General features: G+C 47.1%; 1 long non-coding RNA gene across 2 annotated transcripts; it reads left to right on the top strand.

Annotated features, from left to right (window-relative positions):
- On the top strand, positions 1 to 22,664 carry LOC104662601. Of its 2 annotated transcripts, XR_004057463.1 has the most exons (5): positions 1 to 263; positions 1,690 to 1,780; positions 17,689 to 17,887; positions 18,466 to 19,015; positions 21,542 to 22,647. It is a non-coding gene; the product is annotated as an uncharacterized LOC104662601 (long non-coding RNA). The 2 variants fall into 2 exon arrangements; XR_748011.2 differs by lacking the exons at positions 1 to 263; positions 1,690 to 1,780 and adding an exon at positions 7,391 to 7,918 and having other exon boundaries at positions 18,466 to 19,141; positions 21,542 to 22,664.
- The last annotated feature ends 1,837 nt before the right edge of the window (positions 22,665 to 24,501 follow it).

The following is a 24,501-nucleotide window of genomic DNA, read 5'->3' as shown; positions in this document are numbered from 1 at the left end:
GAATGACTGGCTATGATGGAAACAGCCACCATGTGGTGAGGACACTCAATTAGCCTTGTGGAGAGACCCACATGGGTGAGAAACTAAGGGTTCCCACCAACAGCCCACACCTACTTGCCAGCCCTGAGAGCAAACAGTTCCTCCAGGCCTAGTCAAGGCTCAGTTGGCTGAAGCCTCGGTCAGCATCTGGACTGCAACCCCATGCAAAACACTGAGCCAGAAATCACCCACCCAAGAAGTTGCGATCCTGACTGGCAAAAAATGTGAGAGATTATAAACATTTATTATACAAAATTTTAAGCCACTACGTTTTGGAGTATTGTGTTAGGCAACAGTAAATAACTAATACAATAATCATTGCTTCCTGTTTGTAATAACAAAAAAGAGAAAGAAAATACATTTTTTTAAAAAAGAAACACCAGAAATGTCAATAATGGGAGATTAAATAACCCATGAGAAATCCACAGTTTGGAATTTGCAGCTGTTAGAAAGAGAGAGAGCTATGGCGTAAAAGACCTGTGTGTTCTGTCACTGACAGCTCCGTAAGACATATTAGTACATGAAAATAACAATCTGAGGAACACTTACTGTATGGTCTCCATGACATAAAACTGCAAAAAAATTACGTATGCATGTACATATGTGCATACATGCAATAACCTTATATTTGTGTATGCTCAAGTGTGTACTTTCACATACGGGTAAATGCGTGGAATAGGAGTGAATGTTGCATACCAAATGGCAGGCAGTGGTTTTACCCGGGACTAGGGAAGTGGAATGGGGGTGGGGAGTTGCAATATGGTGTTCACATTTTACTTTGTAATCTCCTGCATTGTTTCAACCTCTTACAATGAAAATGCATTTGCGTATTCCCTGTGTGATAAAAACAAAGAAAATCATAAAAAGAGAGAGAGAGGCAGGCAGATAGCAGAGATGGAAGGAAGAGGGGTTAAACAGAAACGGCATTTTACCCACCGAGTCGTGACTACAGGCATCTTATTTCACCTGTTTGTTTTTCCTTAACATCCCAACATAGAAAACAGACACTTTGTTTTAAACTAACAACGAGAAATCTCCTCGCTTTGGCCTTTCGCTTGCTCAGCATAGACTGTCTCTAGGGTGCTCGGAGGTGGGGCGTGGAGGTGAACGTTGGGAACTGCCCGATCCCATGCTCGCCTTTTCCCGCAGGACCTGTGCTCAGCTTTCGGAAGGTGCAAGGGAGGGAGTGTCTACAACCTAAGAAAAGGGCCACGGTGCGGAGCCCGGAGCAGGGCTGGGTGCAGGGAGCGTTCTCGCTGCCCGGGGCGCTCTGCGCTGAGCGCCTGGTGGGGACAGCACGCCGCTCCGGGAGTCCCCAGGCGCGGGAGGTCCCAGCAGATTTTGCATAAAGGGAGGAATCCCCAGGGAGGAATCGAGTCCAGGGCACAAACAAGATACTGGAGGAGGTGGAATGGAGAGGATTGATTCGGTTTGCAACCCTACGAGGTCGTGGCCTCTCGGGGCGGGAAAGCAGTCTCCTGTCTCTCCAGGATCCAGCCTCCCGATCACCGCGCTAGCCCTCGCCCTGCCTGGGCCTCCCCAGAGACGGGAGCTTGGGTGGGGGACCCTGGATCCGAAGCCAAGGCTGAACTGGTGGGCCAAGCCCAGGGAGCAACCAAGTCCCCAAGTCTTTCCCTACCCTTCCCGCAGGCTGAGCGGAAAACCAGGAAGTGGATGGTCTCCATCTCCGCAGCCACGCCCACCCGTTTGCACTTACTGAACTGAGGTCCTCAGGAACGTGGTAAGACAAAGAGAAAGGAGGGCATTTTCGCCACTCTCTTGCTAATGCTTCAGTAACTCCCCATTACCCTAATGTGCTCACCATCAGAGCCTGATTAAGACCTTTGGAGGCCCTAAAATTATAAGACCCACTCTCTCCATCAATGTAATTTAAAACAAAAACAAAAACCAAAAAACTTTAAATGGATTTTTACTAAAAAGCCGATTTTCCTCTATAAATTTATTTTAATAGCAACGACAAGCCCTTGCCTTGCAGCACACTAGCCTGCCCAGCAGAAGATCCAGTAAGGTTTGCAAAGCCAGGGGATCTCCTCACCTTGCCTCTCTCCTCTTCCTGCACTGGCGGGCTAACCTGTTTCCAGGTCCTCTGAAGCTCAGTCCTTCCCTGAGTTTCCCATTGCCTGGCACCTCCAGAGCCAGCATATATTTCCACTTCCCACTCCTAGCTTTCAGTCCAGACTGGGTTAGATGCCTTCAGTGCTTTCTCCATTACAGGAGACTTAGCACACAGAGTAGGAGAATACTCCTGTTTTTCCCTGTCACCCTCTCTGTGCTGAGGGCTCAGAAGGTCGAGACACCTTTTCTGTTTTGCTTACAGGTATGGTCCCAGAACCTAGCATGTGGACTGGCACACCCTTTGCTCAAATAAATACATCAATATTTGAAATGAACCATTCATAGCAAAACACATAGCACAGAATAAAAGTGCGTAGTCCATTCTGGCCTATGCAGTACATTCATTCTATCACAGTATATATATTCAGCTTCTCAGCATTTATTGAGCACCTCCAAATGTGCTAGACAGGTAATACTCAATACACATTAGTTCCCTCCATGCTAAAATGGACTGTGTGTCCACGTAACTTTGCTGGAAACTTGAGGGAAACCAATTATCCTGCCCTTTCCCTGGGTGTCTGATTGAACTCGGCATGTCCGTTATAGCCATAGAAATATCACTAACAGGCAATGCCAGCAGGATTAGATCTGCCAAGTGTTTAAAGTTTAGCAAGAAAGCTTTTTGCAAATGTCAACACTACCACTCTGTTTCCTGCAAACCAGCATTCTAATCAGCAGGGCTGCCTTTTCCAGCTCATTGAGCAATGACATAAAAAAAATCCCAGCATAATCCTTTATCTAGGAGAAAAATACCAAAAGGCAGAGAGGATGCAATAACAATCATAGCTACCTACTATGTGCAAGGTGCTGTGCTTACTACTTTAGTTATGTTGCCTCCAATCCTCACAACAAAACTGACAAATGGGGAAACTGAGGCTTACAGAAGTCACACATCTCCAACTGAGGCCTGAACTTGACTATTTTCCATAGCACCCCACTAACTCTGGGAGGAAAAAAAAACTGCTATTGTGCCCAGTGAGGATACAATGTCTTAGAGTGGTAGGGACCTCAGAGGCTGGTCGTAGGAAAAGAGAATGACAACGCTTCTCATGCCAGGGTTTCCTGGGACTTTCATCTTCTTGTCTTCCTTTTCTCCTTCCCTCAGAGGCCAGGTATAGTGATATAATGATTTTGGAAATTTTTGAGCTGAAAAAGGAAAATGTTTTCTTCTTTTTTTTTTTTAAGGGGAACTGTTGGAGTGTTTGCATTTTGGGTTCCTTGCATAGCAGCTGGTAGGCTTGATGGGATTTCAAAATGAAGTTACTAATGGAAATTATACACTGGGGACATTCCAAAGAAACTGCTAAAAGAGAATGGCTTGTGCTAGGTGACTGGAAGTGTTGCATCAGATTATCACAGCTGGGTATTGAGGCCAGGCCCAGCTGAAATGTTACAGTAGGGGTTACCTCTCAGACTTGGCGCTGTACAGGAAGCGTATCCAAGGAAGAGCTACATCCAAGGCAAAGCTATAAGGCCAGATGCAGAAGACACAGTACCTGGGTTAGCTGCCCGTTTATCCCTGGGTGTAGGCTAAAGATATTTAATCTTGGACATGGCAAGCAGCTGCATACAAGAGCCTGGTTCCTGATTCCTGAGCAGGAGTGGGCAGCAAGTTGCTAATTCTGACCTCCAACCATCCCTGAGGCGGTGTAGCCCTCGGTTCTCAACCCTGGCTGCCCACTAGCATCATCTGATGAGCTCTGAAATACAGATGCAAGACTCATCCCAGAAGGATGAAATCAGAACTAATGGGAAAGGGATCCAGCGTCACATATTCTCATAGCTCTCCATGTGATTCTAGTTTGCAGCCAAAGTTCAAAAGTTCTGACACAGCCTAGGTGTCCAGTGATCACAAGAATTACTAGGGCACTCCCTGAAATAGTTTTGCCCCAGCCTCTCTGCTGTAGATCTTGATTCAGTGGGGCTGGCAGGGGCCCAAGAATCTGTATTTTTAATGAGCTCCCTGGTAGTTGTTTTGATCAGATAAACTTGGGGACCCCCACGTGTAATAAAATGGTATATTTGCATATCATCATTGCAGTCACAGCTTCTGACATATTATGTTTTTAATTTGTATGTACATCATTGTGTCTCAACCATCATTCAGGTGTAAGGTCCAAGAGGGAAAGGACCTTGTCTTATTCACTGGAATGTTCTCAGTATGGAAAAGAATGCAAGCAAATAGTGGGAAATCTGTGGATATTTGTTGAATAAATAAATGAATTTCTGTTTTGTATTTGTCGCTTCTGCTTTGTGAACCAAGTTAAGAGTGAGATTGAAACTTTGAAAGAAAATACAAATAATTTTATTTCACTTCCCTTTATAGATCTAAAGTCCTGCTTTTAAAAACATAAAGATTTCTTCTATATGGAACTTGATTGCCTTCATTCAGTCATCAAGAGTCTTCAGGAGATCCGAAGACCCAGAGCAAACCAGAAATGTTGAGGGGGAAAATGTGCAGAGATGTCTGAGAGCAAACCCCCTACCCTTAAACCAATATTTCTTCTGAAGTTTTCTGCTTCATTGCAAGTTTTATGTCACCAATTAAGCTATAGGGCCTAGATAGAAAACGACACAAAGTATTTTCAGAAAAGTTGATTAAACTGCATGCTTTTATTTATGCACATTCAGAAAATGTTGATGGCGGAACTACCATTTTCCAGTAAGTGCCAGTGGGAGCCCAGTGAAAAATAACACACAGTCCTGCCCTCAGTAACTAGCTTTCCCAGCGAGTGGAAAGCTAGCCATGGAACTAGTACAGTGTGATAACACGGGTCATCAAACTCAAGATGCCTTCTGTTGTAAGATGCGTCATTAATTTACGCAGCATTAAGAAAAATGCTACCAATTGAACCATGACATGTCGTGGATTTTGTTAAGACCTGTTCTAATTTCAGAGATGTGAAAATGTAATGGGGTGGTAGGGGGGTGAGGAATGTGCATTTTATTTTATTTTATTTTATTTATTTTGAGAGACAGGGTCTCTCTTTGGCACTCACCCAGGCTGGAGTGTAGTGGCGCAATCTCAGCTCACTGCGGCCTCAACCTCGTGGGCTCAAGTGATCCTCCCACCTCCTGGGTAGATGGGGCTCTAGGCATGAACCACCATGCCCGGTTTTGTTTTTTTTTTTTTTTAAAACTTTTTGTTGTTGTTGAGACAAGGTCTCATTCTGTTGCTGCCCAGGTTGGAGTGCAGTGACTCGATCTCAGCTCACTGCAGCCTGTGTCTGCCAGGTTCAAGCAATCCTCTTATCTCAACCTCCCAAGTAGCTGGGACTACATGTACATGCCACCATGCCCAGCTAATATATATATATATATTTTGGAGAGACAGGGTTTCGCCATGTTGCCCAGGCTGGTCTCAAACTCCTGAGCTCAAGCGAGCCACCTGCCTCAGCCTCCTAAAGTGCTAGGATTACAGACAGGAGCCACTGCACCCAACCATAATTTTTTCTTAACTTTTTGTAAAGACGATGTCTCATTATGTTGTCCAGGCTGGTCTCGAACTCTTGGGCTCATGCAATCTCTCCCACTTTGACCTCCCAAAGTGCTGGGATTACAGGCATGAGCTACTGTGCCTGACCAGAGCATGCATTTTAGAACTGATTAAATACATAAGGTAAATCAGACCCGAAGGATATACAGAATAAGCCAAACAGTAGGGGGCAGGGAGACTTGGAAGAAGGAAAATACTGTGCAGAGGGGACAGCTTGTGCTGAGAGGTCTGGAGGGAAAAGGGTGGCTGCTTATAGCTCAGTAAGACTGGAGTTAGAGCCTGTGGGCTGGAAGGTGACAGATGAGGCTGGAGATGGAAACAAGGGCCAGATCATGGCCTGCCTTATAAGTAGATGGCCTTAGTCCCAGTTTACATCTGTAGTGTGTCTTTTTGATCTTAAGTGCCCTGTTGGACAACACATTATATGATCACCCTATACTAATAAGCCATTTTTAAATGTGGGCTTTTTATCTTAAGAGAAATGAGAACAATGGAAGGGTTTTAAACAGACAGTACCATAATCAGATTGTGAAAGTGTATGTGTGTTGGAGGCAGGGTGTGTATTGCTTAATTTGAATGTTTCTGTTGAGCTAATATGCTCATACAAGTCAAAACTTTAAAAAAAGTTTCACAAAAGTGAAAAATCTCCCTTCCACCCTGGCCCTTCTTCCACCCCTTCCACTCTACCTCACAGCTAACCCAATTTTCTTCCCTAGAAGCAACTGATATTATCAATTTTTTGTGTGACCTTTCAGAATTTTGTTTTCCTTTTCTTTGAGATGGAGTCTCACTCTGTTGCCCAGGCTGGAGTACAGTGGCACGATTTCGGCTCACTGCAACCTCCACCTCCTGGATTCAAGTGATTTTCCAGCCTCAGCTTCCCCCTAGCTGGGACTACAGGTGTGCGTCACCACGCCAGCTAATTTTTGTATTTTTAATAGAGACGGGGTTGCACCATGTTGGCCAGGCTGGTCTTGAACTCCTGACTTCTAGTGATCTGCCTGCCTTGGCCTCCCAAAGTGCTGGGATTACAGGTGTGAGCCACCATGCCGGGCCCCTTTCAGACATATTTAATGCATGTAGAATTAAATCTTCTTTGCCTTTCAAATGTACCTATTGTTTTCTAATTCTTTATTTTCATCGAATTTGCCTCCTTTTCTTACTCCTCTCACTATCTCTTATTGAGTTTCCACAGTATGTGTTCCGTTTTTACTGCTTCAGATTTGAGGCTTTATTTTTTAAGAGTGAAGGTTGGATAGTTTTCTTTTTTTTCTTTCACTTCTTCCCCGAGCTCTGGCAGCTCAGGATTCATGTCCTCCCACTGTTTCATTACCTCTTCCCTCATCTCTCATGTGTATGTTTTCTTTGTGGGAGAAATTACTTTGCTATGTTTTCTTAATTTTCTCGTTAAAATTTTCATCTGCTCCATGGCAATGTTTTTTGATGAATCTTCTTTACCTGCTGTTTGCTTTTTCTTTTTTTTTTCTCTCTCCTTTGTTTCTTGTCAAAACTCTGTATATTTTACTCATTATTGAAGCAGGTAATGTTTTTTCTTCCCCGTGGACCTCAGGTGTGAGAAAGGCCAAGATCGTCTTCCAGGTTAGCTAAATTTTCCTTATGACCCAGGGTTCATGTAAATTCACTAAGCCTTGAATTCTTTCCAACCATTGGTGAAGATTCCCCGAGGCAAAGTCTCTCCTCCCCTGTTGCCACAGAAACAGACCATTTCCTACAACTATGGCTTGTCTGAAGTCCTGAGCCAGCAGAGCTCAGGCCACAGCACCTGCACCCATTTTCTGCTGCTGCACACAAGGGCTCTGTGCATTCCGCATCCAGGTGTGCCCCCCCTGTTCTGGAGGATTCTTTTTCAGGCTGTCCCGGAAACTTTGCAGCACAGCATCCTTGCTCTATTTCTTCCCGCAACATCTCTGCTGAAGCTCTATTGCTTTTGGCAACTCTTACATCTATTTTGTGGTTTAGGTGTCTGCTACTTTTACTAAAAATGGAATTTGTGTTTTTATCTCTCAAGTCCTTTTTGTTTTTGGATTACTTCCAGAAAACGAAAGGAGGATTACTAACTTTATGCCATCTTCAAACCAGAAGATCTTAGATTAGTAAGATCACGTTGGCCATGGCATGGAGAATGGGCTGGAGGTGGAGAGACTGGAGGTTGGAAGTCCAGTTAGGAGATTGCTCCTGCGCTGGGGAGTTGGTGTTAAGACAGAAGATCCAAGACGCATTTCAGAGGTAACTGCTGAATCTTACTGGCTGGTTAGCTGTGTGTTTGGGAGTGGGGGTGGATCAGGAAGAAATGGGATATTTCAGGGCTGGCTGCTGGAGGCTGCTTGCAATGTAACGTGGAGCTGGGCTTCCTGCCTGTTCTGTAGCTTCCTGCCACATTCCGGGCTGCATCTGTGTGGCTGGGCCCTCTGGGAAGGTCATAGGGAGTCCTAATGGGGCAATGAGCTTCCCAGCTGTTCCCTTGAAGGTCCCCTGCAGATATCTGGATGAAACTCTTGACTGCTGGAAACTTTCGAGAAGGCCTGAGGCAGTCAGAAGCCAAGTTGTCGTTCCAAAATTTCCGGCCTATTCACCAAGCCTCCCTGATGATGAGATCTCAAGAAGAAACGAAAACAAGAAAACTGGGCACAAATCGCAGGGTGGAACTGTTGATATCCCAGTGTTTCCTGCCAAGTCCTGGCTAAGGAACACAGGGAGGGAAAGGGGACCTAACAGAAGTCGTAGAACCCACTCCCTGCCTCCACAAAGGCTTTCCAGGTCATGCAAACTACGAAAATTGAACAGAGAGCTTTCTCTCTGAGATTCTCCAAAGTGGGGAATCTCTGATTCTTTTCTTTAATCAGTCTGCAGTAAGTCCTGAGTACTGGCTTTTTTTCCCCCTTAATGTATAACCAGAGTTGAGAACCGAGGGCTACTCAATCTCAGAGATGATCAGAATTCAAAGTTAGGAATGTGCTGGCTCCACGTCTGTCCACTCTTGTGCAGTAACACAGCTGCCTGCCTGTGTACAGGATGAAATATCTTCAGTTCTGTTCCCTGGGATAGACTGACAGCTGTGGAAACAATACCGTGTCTCCTCCTAGGATATGTTTCTTGACTCCGCTTATGTGGTTACTGCCAAACCTGGCCCCAGTGCCTTCTTCACACAGCTTTGACAACCAGGGCAATGTTTCCAGTCATCTAACAGAAGCTGCTCCTTATCAGTGATGTCTTTGGAAAATTACCAGCAATTACTAAGCTAGCTATTAGGAAATCTTAAGGATTTACTTTAACAAGAATAAAAGGAGGTCTTCTGGTCTGTAAGGACCTCTGTTCCTAAAATCACAGAACCACCGCTGCGCTCTACAATGGAATAGTATGCATTCATTTGCAAGCGTGCTCAGATAAGACAGGGTCTTTAGGGAGTTTTTAAAAACTTGGGGGGTAGTGCTTATGATATTGTGAAAAAACACAAACTGTAATTTCATGTACATTAAAAATATGTGTGATCAAGTGAAAAGAGACTTCTTAGCCTGCCTTCCCCAAAATCCCACACCCACCACTATTTCCCTTCCAAGTGATTAAAGGAGTCAGTAACTTGAGTACAATATGCTGTTTTGTCTCTTGTCATCTGACCTTGGACAGGGAAGATGTAAATGTTCTCTTGGGCTAATAAGGTCAGAGTGTTTGCTCACAGGAAACAGTTATGAGTAGAGTAATAGGAGGAATATCAATTTCTTACGTGGGCCAAATATTATTTGTCTGGTTGTCTTTTCTTTCCGGGAAAAGATTAGTTTTTGGAGAATGCAATATGTTTTATTTTAGATGCACCATTGAGTGAAGCAGCTACAGTTTAAGCGGAAGTCCTCCTTTCCCCACCTCCTACCTCGTACATCAGGGAGCCCCTCCTCCCCACACCTTTCTTCCCAGAGATCCCACCTCTCCTCTCCTGAAGCGGTAGCTACTGAGGAGAAAGAGGGGAAAAGCTAGAAAGGAAACAGGAAGAGGGGAGACCGGGAAGAGATCCATGCAGGAGACCTTGTGCGGGTCCGTGGGACTTCGTGAGATACCTGCCTCCATCCTCCCATTTTCCCGAATAGGACTCCAATTCTGTGAGACCTGAAGACAGTCTCCTGTTTCTTTTTCCCTCCTTTCCTTTCCTTTCCTTTCCTTTCCTTTCCTTTCCTTTCCTTTCCTTTCTTTCTTTCTTTTTTTTTTTTTTTGAAGGAGTCTCACTTTGTTGCCCAGGCTGGAGTGCAGTGGCACAGTCTCGGCTCACTGCAACCTCTACCTCCTGGGTTCAAGCGATTTTCCTGCCTCAGACTCTCAAGTAGCTGGGATTACAGGCACCCACCACCACGCCCAGCTAATTTTTGTATTTTTAGTAGAAACAGCATTTTACCATGTTGACCAGGCTGGTCTCGAGCTCCTGGCCTCAAATGATCTGCCCACCTCAGCCTCCCAAAGTGCTGAGATTACAGGTATGAGCCACCACACCTGGCCCAGTCTCCTGTTTTCATTCACTGACAAAGCGAAACCTCCCTTAAGGTCTGAGTTACTACAGAGAAAGGCTTTCCAGCTGCCTACTTGGTTGGGGTGAGCCAAAGCAGCTCTGTTATTGGCAGCCACTGGGTGTGGGAAGCAGCCATCCATTGGGGACAAGCTATCTGGAGGTAGGGCGGCCGATCTCCTGACACATCCTCCCAGAATACTGCAGAAAGAAGCCTACTGTAGGAGTTGCAAATATATATGCATAGAATAAAGACTAGGAGAAAAATAGTCTAAAATGTTAAGCATGCTTCCCTCTGGATAGCTGAATTGTGGATATCATATTTTCCTGCTTCTTTAAATTGTCAAACTTTTTGTAATAGGAAGTATGTGCTATTTTTATAATCAGGAGGGGAAAAGTTTCCCTGGCCAACTCAGGGAGGACATAAGGCTGGAGGTTTCAGAGTAAGAGGCCGGAGGCAGATTCACAGGGGTGAGGACACAGTGGCAGTGAACATCTCAGAATGGACGGGACCTTGAGAGGTCATCTAGCCCATCCTCCTGCCTTCCGGATGTATCTGAATAAGACCAATATCTGAATCCTCTCCCCCCACCATGTCAGAACTGCCCCTTGCCTTCCTTGCCCTTCCACTCCCAGCAGAATGCCAAAAGAAGTTTGACTTCGTGCTAATTATTCTTACTGCTTTCTTGCTTTCAGTGTTCTGCTAAATAGGAAATAAGACACTGATGGCTGGATGGAAAATAGGCCATGATCTTCTCACAAAGTCTTTGCTCAACCACCCGCCTATAGCCAGTGTCCTCTTGGAAAGCCCAGTCATCCAAGGAAAAGAGAAGTCAAGCTGAGTTCCAGGGAGGGGAAGACCTTGGGGAAGAGGACCTCAGGGAAGAGGAAGAACAGGAGAGCATGTCTACAGGAATGTGCAAGGAGAGCTGGGGCCTGCAGGGAAGCACTGACTCCTTGTCTTCTTTTTTCCTTCCTTCCTTCCTTCCTTCCTTCCTTCCTTCCTTCCTTCCTTCCTTCTCCTTCCTTCTCCTTCCTTCCTTCTCCTTTCTCCTTTCTCCTTTCCTTCCTTCTTTCCCCTTCCTTCCTTCCTTCTCCTTCCTTCCTTCTCCTTCCTTCCTTCTTTCCTTCCTTCTCCTTCCTTCCTTCCTTCCTTCCTTCCTTCCTTCCTTCCTTCCTTCCTTCCTTCCTTCCTTTCCTTCCTTCCTTCCTTCCTTCCTTCCTTCCTTCCTTCCTTCCTTTCCTTCCTTCCTTCCTTCCCTTCCTTCCTTCCTTCCTTCCTTCCTTCCCTCCTTCCTTCCTTCCTTCCTTCCTTCTTTCCCCTTCCTTCTTTCTTTCTCATTCCTTCCTTCCTTCTTTCTCCTTCCTTCCTTCCTCTTTCCCTCTCTAATCGCATATGAAGTGCTATGCCAGGCAGATTGTGTAAGAGAGAACAACAACAAAGCTTGAGACGTGGTCTGTGGCTTCCAGGAGCCTTCAACCTGGTGAGGAGGTACCACCCAGCTGGGAGAGTTAATTTTCTGGCACAGGTGCTTGATTTTCATAAATTGCCATCATGCCAGATATATGTGTTGGGGGCAGGGAGGGGACAAGAAACAAACCTCGTGATGTGATAGCCTTGCAGAGCAGGGATGTCACTTTTTAGGAGGCTTAAATCACACCAAATGTAGAAGGTTCCAGACTTTCAGAGGTGAGGGGACAGCTACAATTTGCACCAATACTACCACCCCTTTCCCCAACATACCCTTCTCCCCTTCTTCCCTGAAAAATGGCCCCCAAATATGTCCATGTCCTAATCCCTGGAATTTATGAATATGATAACTTACATGCCAAAAGGGTCTTTGCTATTGTGATTAAATTAAAGGTGTTGAGATGGGGAGATGGGGAGGTTGCCCTGGATTATCTGGGTGGGCCCAATGTAATCACAAGGGTCCTTATATGAGGGAGCTAGGAGGCTCAGATAGAGAGAGAAGACGTGAGGGTGGAAACAGAGGTCAGACAGGAAAGAAAAGGCCACTTTGCTGCTGCCTTTGAAGACAGAGGACGGGACCACAAACCATGGTGGTCTATATAAGCTGGAAAAGGCTCCCGAGAGCCACAAGGGAACACAGCCCTGTCCACCCACTTTAGAGCTCTGACCTCCTGAACTGTAAGACAATAAATGAGTTATTTGAAACCACTACGTTTGTGGTAATTTGTCACAGTCGCAGTAGGTAGCTCATACAGTCCTCTCTTCTCTCTGTGATCCTTGTGTGGCTAAAAAGGAGAAATACTAATATTTATTAGAAGTTACAGCAGTGAAAAACAGAGAAAACGTATTTCTAACATATAAACTTGACCACGAACTTATTAATTTACAAGAAGTTTGATAGGAAAACAACCAAATGCCAGGTTTTTAAATGAGCAAAGTATATGAACACATAGAGTCCAGGAAAAGAATGGTGGATTGCTCTGTGCTAACATGGGAAGCCTCGCTCCGACATGTTAGAGTGAAAGAGACGAGCTGCAGAATACCTCAGGGGTCATCTCTCCTTTTGTGTCAAAAACAAAATAGAGTCGTATCTATAGGATTTTACAGGCTCCTTTTTGCTGGAAAGAATCACAAGAAAATATTAGCAAAGATTGTCTTTGGGAGAGGAATAGAGGGGAATGGTATTTAATTTTTAAAACTTTCCTGCTGTTTGAATTTTTTAACCTTATACATGGGTTTGTTAATGTTAACAAAAGCTGTCTGACCAGGGAGATTTTGACTCATTTTTTTGTTTTCTTCTTGGTACCTCTTTGTCTTAAAGAAAAAAAAAATCCAATTAGCATTATGTAAGGTGGGTCACATAGGGAGAAATCTTCCAGAGTCTACCATGGTATATACTACATGAGCTAAAATTCTTGCAACCAGGAAGACTGGGCTGTCCTGTGAGGTTACGACTCAAGCTTCTCACTGGGGGCCAGTGTCAAAAGAAGTGTGATAAATCCCCAGCCCTCTATGGTCCTGGCTTCTCTCAGAACGGTTACCAAGGCCCTAGGATCTAAAGATGATTGTGTCATCAGCCTGGTACCTCTAGGGCTTTGGGGAGAACAGATCTGCATCAGGAGGGGAAAAGGGATTTGTCACGCACCAGCCATTCAACCTTGGGTAAGTTTTTTGTCTCCATCTGGCAAAATGGGAGTGATGAGGGTGTTTGTTCTCAGGGTTACTGTGAGGCTTAAATAAGATCATGCTGTGGTACACCCAGCATGGCCACGGGCCCAAGCCAGAACATGACAAAACCAAGTCTTCTCCTCCTTTCTTATGTTTATTTTTAAGCCTGTCAAGAACTGAAGGAGGCCCTTGTTCAGCAGAAGAGAGGTAAGAGCAAGCCTTTGTCTGTAACAATGCAGAAGCCTGGTACAGAGGACCGAAAACACACAGCCACAGGTCTATTCCCACAAATGTGCGTTTGCCACTGGTTTGCCGTCTCTGCTGAGTCACAGAAGGATATTAAAGTTTGTCAGCCCTTTAAAGCCAAACAGGCACATTTTCCCTTCTCCTCGACAGACATTTTAATGTCACTGCAGTAGCTGGAGTCTTAGGTGTCGTTAACCCACATGCCTACCTCCTGTGACCAGGGTGGGGGAAGAACAAGCACACTTTGTTCCCAAAGCCCCGGTTAGGACTTGCTGGTTTTCTGTTGACTTTAAACAAGAAATGGAGCAGTTGGACTTTTAGTTGCTCCAGGTGGTAACTGGGGCTAAATGTACTGAGCTTAAGGGAAAAGCTGAACATTTGGAATCCCAAAATTTAGAGATTCAAAGGCTCTTTAAGAATTCTTTCCTCTGATGGACAGTGCCTGCCAGGAGCTGTCCTGCACCTCTGCCCGATGAGCTTTGAATGAGGAAAGACCAGGCTCTGCCAGGCCAGCGCTGGTCATCTGAGGAAGCTCCTGCTTCCCTAGGCCTTCGGAGATATTGACTTTTTCCCAAGAATCTTCTTGCCCTTTCCCCTCTCATTCACAGGTTGGTTTATTCACCTGCAGATTTCTGTGGGAGCCTTTACGCACCAGGCACTGTCCTGAGCTCTTGTCAGTGGGGCAGTGATGAGGCTATCGACCCTGCCCTCAGGGCCAGGCCACTCCAGTGGCCAGGGAAGCAGTTAAGAGGCTCTGCAGCACAGGGGAGGGGGCGTTGGCTAAAATAGAAACCATCAGTCAAGCAGAACTTCACTGAGACCTAACAGAGGGAGGGGGAAGGAAGAGAAAGAAGTAGATGGATTCCAGGGATTTATGGCCTGGGGCTTGATTAAATTTGGGGAGTGAGAGAGGAAGGGATCAAGAGTGATCAGATTTCCGGCTCAGGGGCAACGGTGACACTATAGAAGGAGAAGCAATTTTGGAGCAGGGTGGTTGGGAGGAGTGAGAATGAATCAGGCTTTAGACATGTTGGGTGTCAGGCCCCGGTGGGAGGTTAGAATGGAAAGTCCTGCAGGCAGTGGATATATGGTTTCATGGTACAGGAGAAACATTGGGACTGGAGACGTGAGTTCAGGAGTCAGCAATGCGTGAGTGGTCAAGGAGGGCAGAAGAGGGTGAGATGGTGGCTCAGGAGGGAGACCAGGACAGCACTGTGAAGGGCCTATCCTTAAAGGATGGGGACAGAAGAGGAGCCTCCAAATCTAGAGGACAAATCCTAGAAAGTAAGGCGAATGCACACAGAATGTAGCATCAGATTCACCCTTGTCCAGATCCCGTGTTCTCAGGGCAATTTCCTCTGGGAAAGCAGTCTTCCTCCTTTGCCTTCCATGTGGATGAGGATGGTGGATCCTCAGCCAGTTGTGAATCGCAGCCCCACGCCCCCTTCATTGGTTTGGGATGGCTGTATGACCCCTCAGAGCCAATGCGCAGTGAGGAGGCATGCACTTGAGTGAGGGGAGGAAAGGAAGGCTATTGTGGGAAAGAGAGACTCCCCCTCGGTTGGGAGAGAGTATGGTAGAGATGTGAAGTCAGGCACCAACGCAGCCATTTGTAATTGTGAGGGAAAGCTTGGAGTTACTGGGGGTCCTCTAAGTGAAGCCTGCAGATGAGGCCTGTATTGTAGATGGCAGGACAGAAAGAAATCCGGTCTTAGGTAACATTGTTTGAGCCACAAGATCATACTTCACCTGAAGCCAAACCTCCCTCTAGGCTTTTCAGTTATGCAAGTCAATAACTTCCTTTTCCCGTTTCAACTGGTCTCAACTGAGGTTTTGTTTGCTTTGCTACTCGCAATACGGAGTCCTAATAAATGCACAGCCTGAAGAAGAGACCTCTTGGGGTCAGTGGGTAGAACAGGGGGTGGGAGGGGAGGTGTCAGGAGTTAAGAAACTGTGACACATGTGTGTCCCTGAATCACTGTCACCTACAGAGTCACAACAGGTTTTCAATTTTGCAATCTCTTTACACAGTGTTTTTCTTCTCCTGCTGTATCACTTCTCTGGCAATACAATTAACATGATTCCGAAGTTGCTTACTCACTAAAAATGAGATGTAGTTGGAAAATGGGTTAGCCTCCCCTTCTCTTGTGTTGCCTGCCCAGATGCTGAAGGGCTGTCTTTATAAACCAGGGTCAGTGGTATGTAATGGTGTGTCTCTCCCTATTCAGATCCATCTTCCATGCCATGGCCAAGTGGGCTCTCTAAAATGCACATCCCTGCTTAAAAAACACTCATAGTTACCAAAATGAGCCAGGCATGGTGGTGCACACCTGTAGTCCCAGCTACTCAGGAGGCTGAGGTGGGAGGATCACCTGAGCTTGGGAAATGGAGGCTGCAGTGAGCTGTGATTGCGCCACTGTACTCCAGCCTGGGCAACAGAGTGAGACCTTGTCTCCAAAAAATAAAAAATAAAAAAAATTTATACTTCCCATGGCCTGCAGGAAGAGATCACAGACCCCTCAGGATGGCATATATAATCACACACATGTTCTAGATCCTGGGTGGCCTTCCTGCGTCAGCAACCCTCCTAACCCTCAGACGGCACCGCTGTGTGAACTCCAACTGTGCGAATGTGTCCTGCACCTCCAGGCCTCTGGGCCTGCATTCCCATCTCCCCTCTGCTTGGAAAGGTAATTCACAATAATAGCTCATGTTGATGGGGCACATCCTATGTTTCAGATGCTCCACTAGAGGCTGCAGGTGGATTATCTTGTTTAATCCTCACAACTTCCTGATGAGGTAGTACTGTTATTACCCCCTCCACCCTGCCACAGTGTCACTCTGGCTAAACAACTCAGATTTGGGGGAATATGCTAGAGAAGCACATAGGAGTTCTGGGTTGAGGTCTCCCACTGGAGTTAGGGAGTGGAGGATCAGATGATAAAGGCCAGAGGAAATATGATAGTCCAGAGACTAGGAAGGAGTTTGAAGATGAAGGGAGGAAAACTATGTGAAGAACTGGGAGTGCACTGCAAGGCTGGGCAGCTCCATCTCGGTTGATGTTGGGGCTTCTCCCCACTCAAGCAAGGGTCTGGGGGCTTAAGGAGCATATAGCTCAGGCTAGGTCCTCAGGACTGCGAGCTGCCCTGGACACCATAGATAATGGCTGTCGTCTAGGATTTCCTAGTCCCTGAAGACTGGAGGCTCTACAATGTCCCTGCCAGGCTTACCTGAGTGTGTGTGTGTGTGTGTGTGTGTTTATGGGGGGGATTGTTTGCACCTTTGACAAGGTCAGCAACCTTGTGTGCCAGTAGGGGTGACCACCCTAGGGTCCTCACTGTCCACTTCCCTCCAAGGTCTCCCCACCGCCACCCATCCCTACTGTCTGTCTGCCCCTTTTTCTGGTTAGGAGAAGCTCCCCAAATCCCTTCTTTAGCTACTTCCCTCTCACCTGCTCCAAGCCCTCCCTCTCTCAGACAATTCAGCATAATTCCCCTGAAAACGTGTTTTTACAAAACAAAAGCCAGGAAGGGGAGGAGGTGTGTTCTGGGGTGCTTGGCAACAGCAGCCTGTGCAGCCAGCGGCTTGGCTGGATGATGCGGCTCACCCAGCAACACAAAATCCTCTGAGAACAGAACTCACAGAGCCTGGGCTCGCTCCCACACCGGAGAGGGGAGTGTCTGCAGCCGAAAGAGCAAACCGCATGTAATTGCCTCCAGGATTCCCCATCCCATGTGTAATGACATCTTCATTTGATTAATGACTGTCTTCTGCATTCACCACTGAGTGTGAACTGTATGAAGACAGGGTTTTGTGTCTGTTCTGGTCACTTTGGCCCTAGCACAGAGTCCAGCACACAGTAGGTGCTCAAGAAATGTTTGTGGAGGAGGGAGGGAAGGAAGGAAGGAAGGAAGGAAGGAAGGAAGGAAGGAAGGAAGGAAGGAAGGAAGGAAAAAGGGAGGGAGGAAGGGAAAGAAGGGAAGGAGGGAGGGAGGAAGAGAGGGAGGGAGGAAGGGAGGGAGGGAGGGAAGAGAGGAAGGGAGGTGAAACAGTTTGAAGGAGGTGATGGGCAGGATAAGAGGAGCATCTGTAATTTCACCTTTCTCCCCCTCCTTTTCTCAGAGCCCCTCTTCTTGGGCCTGTGATTCCTTGCCTGGAAGGGAGAATAGTGGACTTCCTGCCTGGAGAACACCTTGGTAAATTGCCCTTTATCCTGTCATGAGAAGGTGTGCAGCTTAGGGAAAAAGCCTGTGAGCTCTGGAATCAGATGGAACTGGGTGTAAGTTTCAGCTTAGTGCCTGTTGGATTACATGTGATGCTAGTAGGTACACATGCCTGGTTGCTGTTCAAGAAATGGAGCTGTTATTATTTACACTGTAATTTGAACTTCATTCATTCAACCCTTACTGATAAAGCACCACAGGCCCTCCTTCCACAGGGCTCACCTTCAGAAAGTTCTACATGTCCCTTACTTTCTGGTAGGCATATTCGGGGGCACGTACCATGAAGGACCAGGGATCTAGAGATGAAGACAGAGTCCTGTCTGCTGAGGGGTTCACATCTTTCCATAAAACATTCTGACCCTCCCTGTTTGTTTCTTCTCATCTCCTCCTCCAATCCCCCCTAGGCTGGGGCACTTCCTCTGCACTCTCTCTCTGGAAGCAGGGAGGGAATTCCAACCTCCTCCAGTCTCCTGCCAGGTATCCTGAGCCTGAGAGCCCCTCAGAGCATGGTCTGCAGTTACCTTCTCACTTACAGGCCAGACTGAGATGCTCGCCACTTGTGATTGCCCAGGTGGAGGGGAGAGGTCAGACTCTTCCCATGGCTTCCTTTCCCCTCTGTGAAAACTCCGAATCTTTGCTCTTGATTTTTTTTAGTGTGTACCCTTTTGTATTTCAGCTTCTCCCAGCCGAAAGAATAAAACTGGTAAGAGGAAGGGAAATGCAGCCTCACTGAGGAGGCCTCTGTTCTGGGAGGGCTTCCCAGGTCCAGAGAAGGGAGAAAGTAATTTGGAACTACCCAAGTATTGGTGATGCCAGGCTTCACCCTACCCTGTGGATATTTGAATCTCAGAAAGGGGGCATGGTGATCTGACACAGCACTTGCATAGATGAAGAACTCCTCCAAATCAACAAGGCAAAAACAGTAGATACATAGGCAAAAACCTTAGAAGAGCCACATCACAAAGGAGGGCCTCCAAATGGCCAAGAAGCACATGAAAAGATGTTCAACCTCATTAGCTATCAGGGAAATTCAAATTGGAACTACACTGGGATGGCTGAAAGTGCAAAGACTGATAATATCAAGGGCTGATGAGGATGTGGAGCAACTGGAACTCTCCTATGCTGCTGGGGAAGGGGTAAAGTAATACCATCCCTTTGGAAGAACAGTTTGGAAGCATCACTAAAGCTGAACATATTCATGCCTACTCCAGAAATCCTGAGCCCAGGTACATATCTAACAGAAGTTTGTTTATAAAGGCACCAAAAGTCAATTATACAAGATACAAGAATGTTCATCGTAGAGCCAGTTTGTATTAGTTGTAAACTGGAAACCACCCAAACGCCCATCAGTGGTGAGTAGATAAATCAAGTGGGGGTAATTTAGACAATGAAACTGTGTATAGCAATGAGAATGAATAAAGAACTGCCACCTGCAACAACATGAACAAATCTCACAAATATGGTGTTGAGTGAAAGAAGCCAGATAGGTCAGACAGCATGCTCTGATTCCATTAATTACAAGTTCAAAAACATGTACGCCTTAAGCCTGTGGTGTTAGAAGTCAGGACAGGGGTTTCCTTTGAGAAGGAGTGGGGCAAAAAGGGACTCTGGGAGTGTTGGTAAAATTCTGTTTCCTGATCTGGTGACAGTTACAGGTTATGTTCACTTTGCAGAGATTTATGTTGTATGTGATTGGTTAAGTTTTGCATCTTCCTGTATGCATGTTATACTTCAACAAAAAAGAAGTTTACTTTAAAAAGAGGCAAGTAGGGCTGGGCGTGGTGGCTCACACCTGTAATCCTAACACTTTGGGAGGCTGAGGCAGGAGGATCACTTGAGCCCAGGAGTTTGAAACTAGTCTAGGCAACATAAAAATATTGTTTTAAAGAAAATTAGCTGTGTATAGCGTGTGCGCCTCTAGTCCCTGCTAGTCAGAGGCTGAGGTGAGAGGATCACTTGAGCCCAGGTAGAGGGTGCAGTGAGCTGTGATCGCACTGCTGCCTCCAGCCTGGGCGACAGATGGAGACCCTGTCTTTAAAAGAAATTAAATTAAAAATAAGAAGAGGACGGTAGGGGGAGAGCAGTAGGGAAAGACAATGCTCAGCCCAAAGGGGTGAGTAGGGGACTCTGCGACTGTATTTACTGGAGTTTAGAGACAGCCTCTGGGAGGGAAGGGAGGGGAAGGAAGCAGGTGGGGCAGAGAGAGAGGCAGTTTCAGCGCAGGCCAGCCACAGCCTCCCCAATCCCTCAATCCCTTGAAGAAGTCCTGGAGCTAGATGAGTTCCTCAGAGTCGTCCTGACTTGGGCTCTCATGGCCACACTTTTATACCCCAGCATTGGTCAGTCACCGAATGTGCGCTGCCCAGGAAGAGGAAGGATCTCAGGCCTGCCTGCACTCTGCAGCTGAGGCCATCTGGAAGGGGCTGGCCTGACTATAGCTCTCCCAGCATGTCCCTCCTTGAAGGGGATCTGGGTGACCACCACAGCAAGCCTGCCACCTGAGTTTAGAAGATCTGTTGGCCTGGAAAGATTTTTTTTCAGATCCCTCAGTCCCAGCACTCCTAGTCTGGTTAAATTTGTCCAGCGGGGCCCAGCACCCATAGGACCCGCTTTGCATCATAGCCTGCAGACAGGCTTCCCACATAGGATCCAATACCTGGACACACCAGAGGTATTTGCAGTTTGCCTCTCACACCTCGGCCAAAGCCTCTCCTTGGCCTGGACTCACTTAGTGAAATCCAGCTGTCCTGTAAGACTTGAGAGTCACCTCCTCCAGGAAGCTCTCCCAGATCTTGCTCCTTCTGCCTGGAAGGCTGCGCCCTTGCTCTTCTGAGCCCCCTCCAAGCACCCTAGCACCCCGCCTTTTATAAAACTCTCATCGCACTCTTTGTTTACCTTCTGGTAGAAGCAGGCTGAGATCAAGAGATGCCTTGTCACTCCTGATCACTGATACTGCACAACAGGGACAACAATTCTGATGGCTACCATGTGCTGAGCTTTTCCAGCCAGGCTGGTATTTGCTGTGCACATCCATGCCTGAATTTACTAAATCCCAACAACCAACCAACCCTGTGAGGTCAGAGTAGCTACCTTATAAAACAGGCATGCTTGCCCACAATTACACAACCACTAACTATCAGAGGTAGCACACATGTGGGAGTCAGTTTGAAGTCCCAGTATCCTCTGAAATGGTGGTTAGGGAAGGAGGGGAGGAGAAAAGGGAAGGGAGGGGTGGGGAAGGAAAGAAGGAAAAAGGAAGGAAGAAGGAGCGAGGGAAGAAGAGAGGAAGGGAAGGAGGGAGGGAAAGAAGGAAGGAAAGAAGAAAGGAGGAAAGGGAGGGAGGGAGGAAGGAAGGAAGGAAAGAAGGAAGGAAGGAAGGAAGGAAGGAAGGAAGGAAGGAAGGAAGGAAGGAAGGAAGGAAGGAAGGAAGGAAGGGAGGAAAGGAGGTAGGGCTCTCTGTCCATGGCCCTGAGGACAGGCCTATTGGCAGCTGTTTCACATTTGAAGAGAGACTCAGGAAGCTATGGGAAGCTGCTGAGTGTGAGAGCGTAGTCCCCCAGCCCCTCCCTGAGCCCTGCCCATCTCTCTGTTTCCAGAACCTCTTGTTCTCCCTGGGATCCTGGCCTGGGGAAATGCAGTTGTCAAATCAAAGCCTGCCTGTGGGAGCAGGTTCATGGGCCAGATCTAGAGCAGGGACAGGCTTAGTTCACAGTTTTAATCCTGATGTTTGCTTTCTTTCTTTCCACTCCTAGTGGCTCCCTTTGAAGAACTGCCTTGGGGTTCATGTTGCAGCATCAAACAGGGATGGAAGATGCATCTTGCTTTAGCAGCAGGAGCCTGGAAAGCAGCTGAAGCCCTGGAGGGTGCCTGGCACACAGAATCTTGTGCTGAGCCCGGAGCACAATGGGAGTGGGCTAGCGGGGTGGGTTCACAGCTGGGCTGGGAGCAGCAGACATACAGGCCGTAGGCACAGACACATAAATACAGTCATGCAGATTGCAGGATGCCTGAGAGCACAGATTCTCACCTGCACAAATACATGCATGATCACCAGTATGCATCCAGACAGTAGCCCCACATGCACGCACATGCGTGCACACATGTGATGTGTACATAGATGGACACATGTCTATGCCCACAAACACTGCAGAGACACACACAAAAGTGTCTGGCAAGGAACACTATTTTGTCCTCAATTTTCTGCCAGCGAGAGTCTACTGACTCCGTCTCTGAAATGTCCCCACTTGTTGTCCCTCTTCTCCACCTGTGCCACAGCCCTAGTCCCTGAAACTCCCACCAAGACCCCTGGGCAATAGCAAAGTCAGGACAGGATTCTTGCTCCGCCTCTACCCCACCCTTAAGCCCATCCTACATGCAAGAGCAGGAGTCATGTGGGTATCAAGCAAATCTGACCACATCACCTCCCAACTGCTTAAAACCCTTTCCTACAGGATGAAGTTTAAATCACTTGGCATCCCATATAAGGCCCTTGACTGTCTGGTATCAGCCATAGTCTGGCCTCAGGCCCTGTCATGGAGCCCCCTGGACTCAATGCTCTGGCTGAGGGCCTCCAGGATGAAGATGCCCTGTGCAACGTCTCACACTTTTGCTGTTGCTGGGCTACTATGTGAAATTCCCTCCTCCCTCCTTCCACCTTCCCTATGCTGAACTGCCACTCCTCCATCCTCCATGGCCAGCTAAGCCAACACCTCCCCACTTCCTCCTGACAACCCAGGCACAGCCTGTCCCATGGCTGTCACAGCCCTTTCTTGGGCTCTCAATAGTATCATTGTCACCTGTGTGCTCATGAGCCTCCGCCACTCAACTCCAAGCATATCAAATACAGAGCCCAAAATATACTGGGTACTCAACAAATTTCTGGGTGTGAGTGAATGAATGAATTAGTCTGTAAGACAGGATCACGCTAGGTGATTGTTCTGGCTACAGAACCTGGGCATGTCCTGTATGTAACTCCTATGATCTCAGCCTCCACATAGGTAAAAAGGGCTCTCTACCTCCTGGCAGAATCTATGGTTCAGACCATGGAGATGTATATAAATAACTGAGCTGAGTGGCTAACATGGTGGGTGCTCCACAGATGACAGCCATAGTTGCTGTCTTTAACTTCTGTTTTTATTTCCACTGAAGTCTTTCCACTCATGTTTCTTAATTCTCCATCTCCCTCACTGCCTATTCAGTTCAGTGCTGGGCTCCCGGAACCGGCTCATTGAAGGTGTGTTGTCAGATTGATCAGCTGAATGGCTTCTTAAGGCTTGTTTCCAGTCTGAGAACGCTGAGCTGAGTACTGCTCTTCCTCCCTCCCAGCCTCCCCTGAGACTGGAAGCAGAGAGCCGGACAGAGATCACTCCTCTTCCAGGCTCCAGAAGCCGTACAGCTGCTCTGTTTGGAGTTCTGTGCGCTGAGCTGAGTTAGGACCTGGGGGGACGGGAACAGCTGAGCCTTTCTGCTCCAAAAAGCAGAGTCATTTCAGCCAGCCGCCCAGCAGCTGCCTAACCCCTCCCAGACACCCCCAGGGATGCTGCACATGTGGCTAGGGTTCCCATAGGAACCTCTGTGGAGACCTGCTGTCCCTGCTTCCCCACATCTCCTTTTGGACTTGTGAGAGAAGTTAGGAAGAGGAGGGGAGGGAAAGGATAGAACTGGCAGGCACTTTCGTACACGAACACCCAGTCTCTTAATCCTCACAATAACTCTAAGAAATATGCTATTATTATCCTTGTTGTACCGACAAGGAAACTGAGGCCCAAAGACATCTAACCCAAGTTCACTCAGGTAACAAACAAGAGAACTGGCCTGCCACCTTATCGGTTTGTACTGATGCAGTTAGTATCAGTCAGTACCAGCCAGGGATCACTGGTTGCAAGCAACAGAAACCAACTCCCACTATCACAAACAAAAAATTTACTGAAGGACTGTGGTGCCACACCAGAAGGAAAGGAAAAGCTGAAGACACATGATTGGAAAGGACAGGAAGCAGGGCAGCATCAGGATCTGGGTGCCAGGAATGGACCATCATTTCATTGGAATAAATAAACTTCTATTTTTAAATTCTTTTGTCTCTCCATCTAGGATTCAGGTTTGGGGAGGAAGCTGGGCCCACTGCCACTTGCTGGCTGGAAGAGGACAGACTGCTGTAATTGACAGTACTACCAAGCCTATATTCAATGGGTTAGGAACTGCCCCTCCCTCCAAATTGGGATGCTGTTTCCAGAAGAAAGGGGGAATGAATACTAGGCAGGCTGAATCCCAAGCTCACCTGACTGCACCATGCTGTGATGGGCTGCAGGGTGGGAGAGTTTCTATGGCTCTCTCTAACGGAACTAGACCCACTCAGGAGGCAGCAGTGGTTAGAAGATGGGTACTGGGAAGAAGGAAGCTGGAAATGACAGTCTTCATTATCGTGGGAACAAAATGCATTTACATCTCAGTGTTATCCACCCTGTTAACTGACCTCTAACATCCCAGTACTATGGCTCTCTTTTTCTCTTTACCCAATATTTAATTCCCAGGATCCCAGAGAATTATTAATCACCAGCCTTGATTGGTAGAAGGAGCCCTAGTCACCTTCTAACATTCTATATGACTTTACTTGTGTTAATTGTTCTTTTTTTGTACAGGCAGCTCTCACTATGCTGCCCAGGCTGATCTCAAACTCCTGTTCTCAAGCGATCCTCCTACCCCAGCTTCCCAA

This window comes from Rhinopithecus roxellana, chromosome 5 (assembly GCF_007565055.1).
Source record: "Rhinopithecus roxellana isolate Shanxi Qingling chromosome 5, ASM756505v1, whole genome shotgun sequence".
In the NCBI taxonomy this organism is placed as follows: Eukaryota; Metazoa; Chordata; class Mammalia; order Primates; family Cercopithecidae; genus Rhinopithecus; species Rhinopithecus roxellana.
The sequence above is the reverse complement of the archived record's forward strand: the minus strand, read 5'-3'. Positions and strand labels throughout refer to the sequence as shown.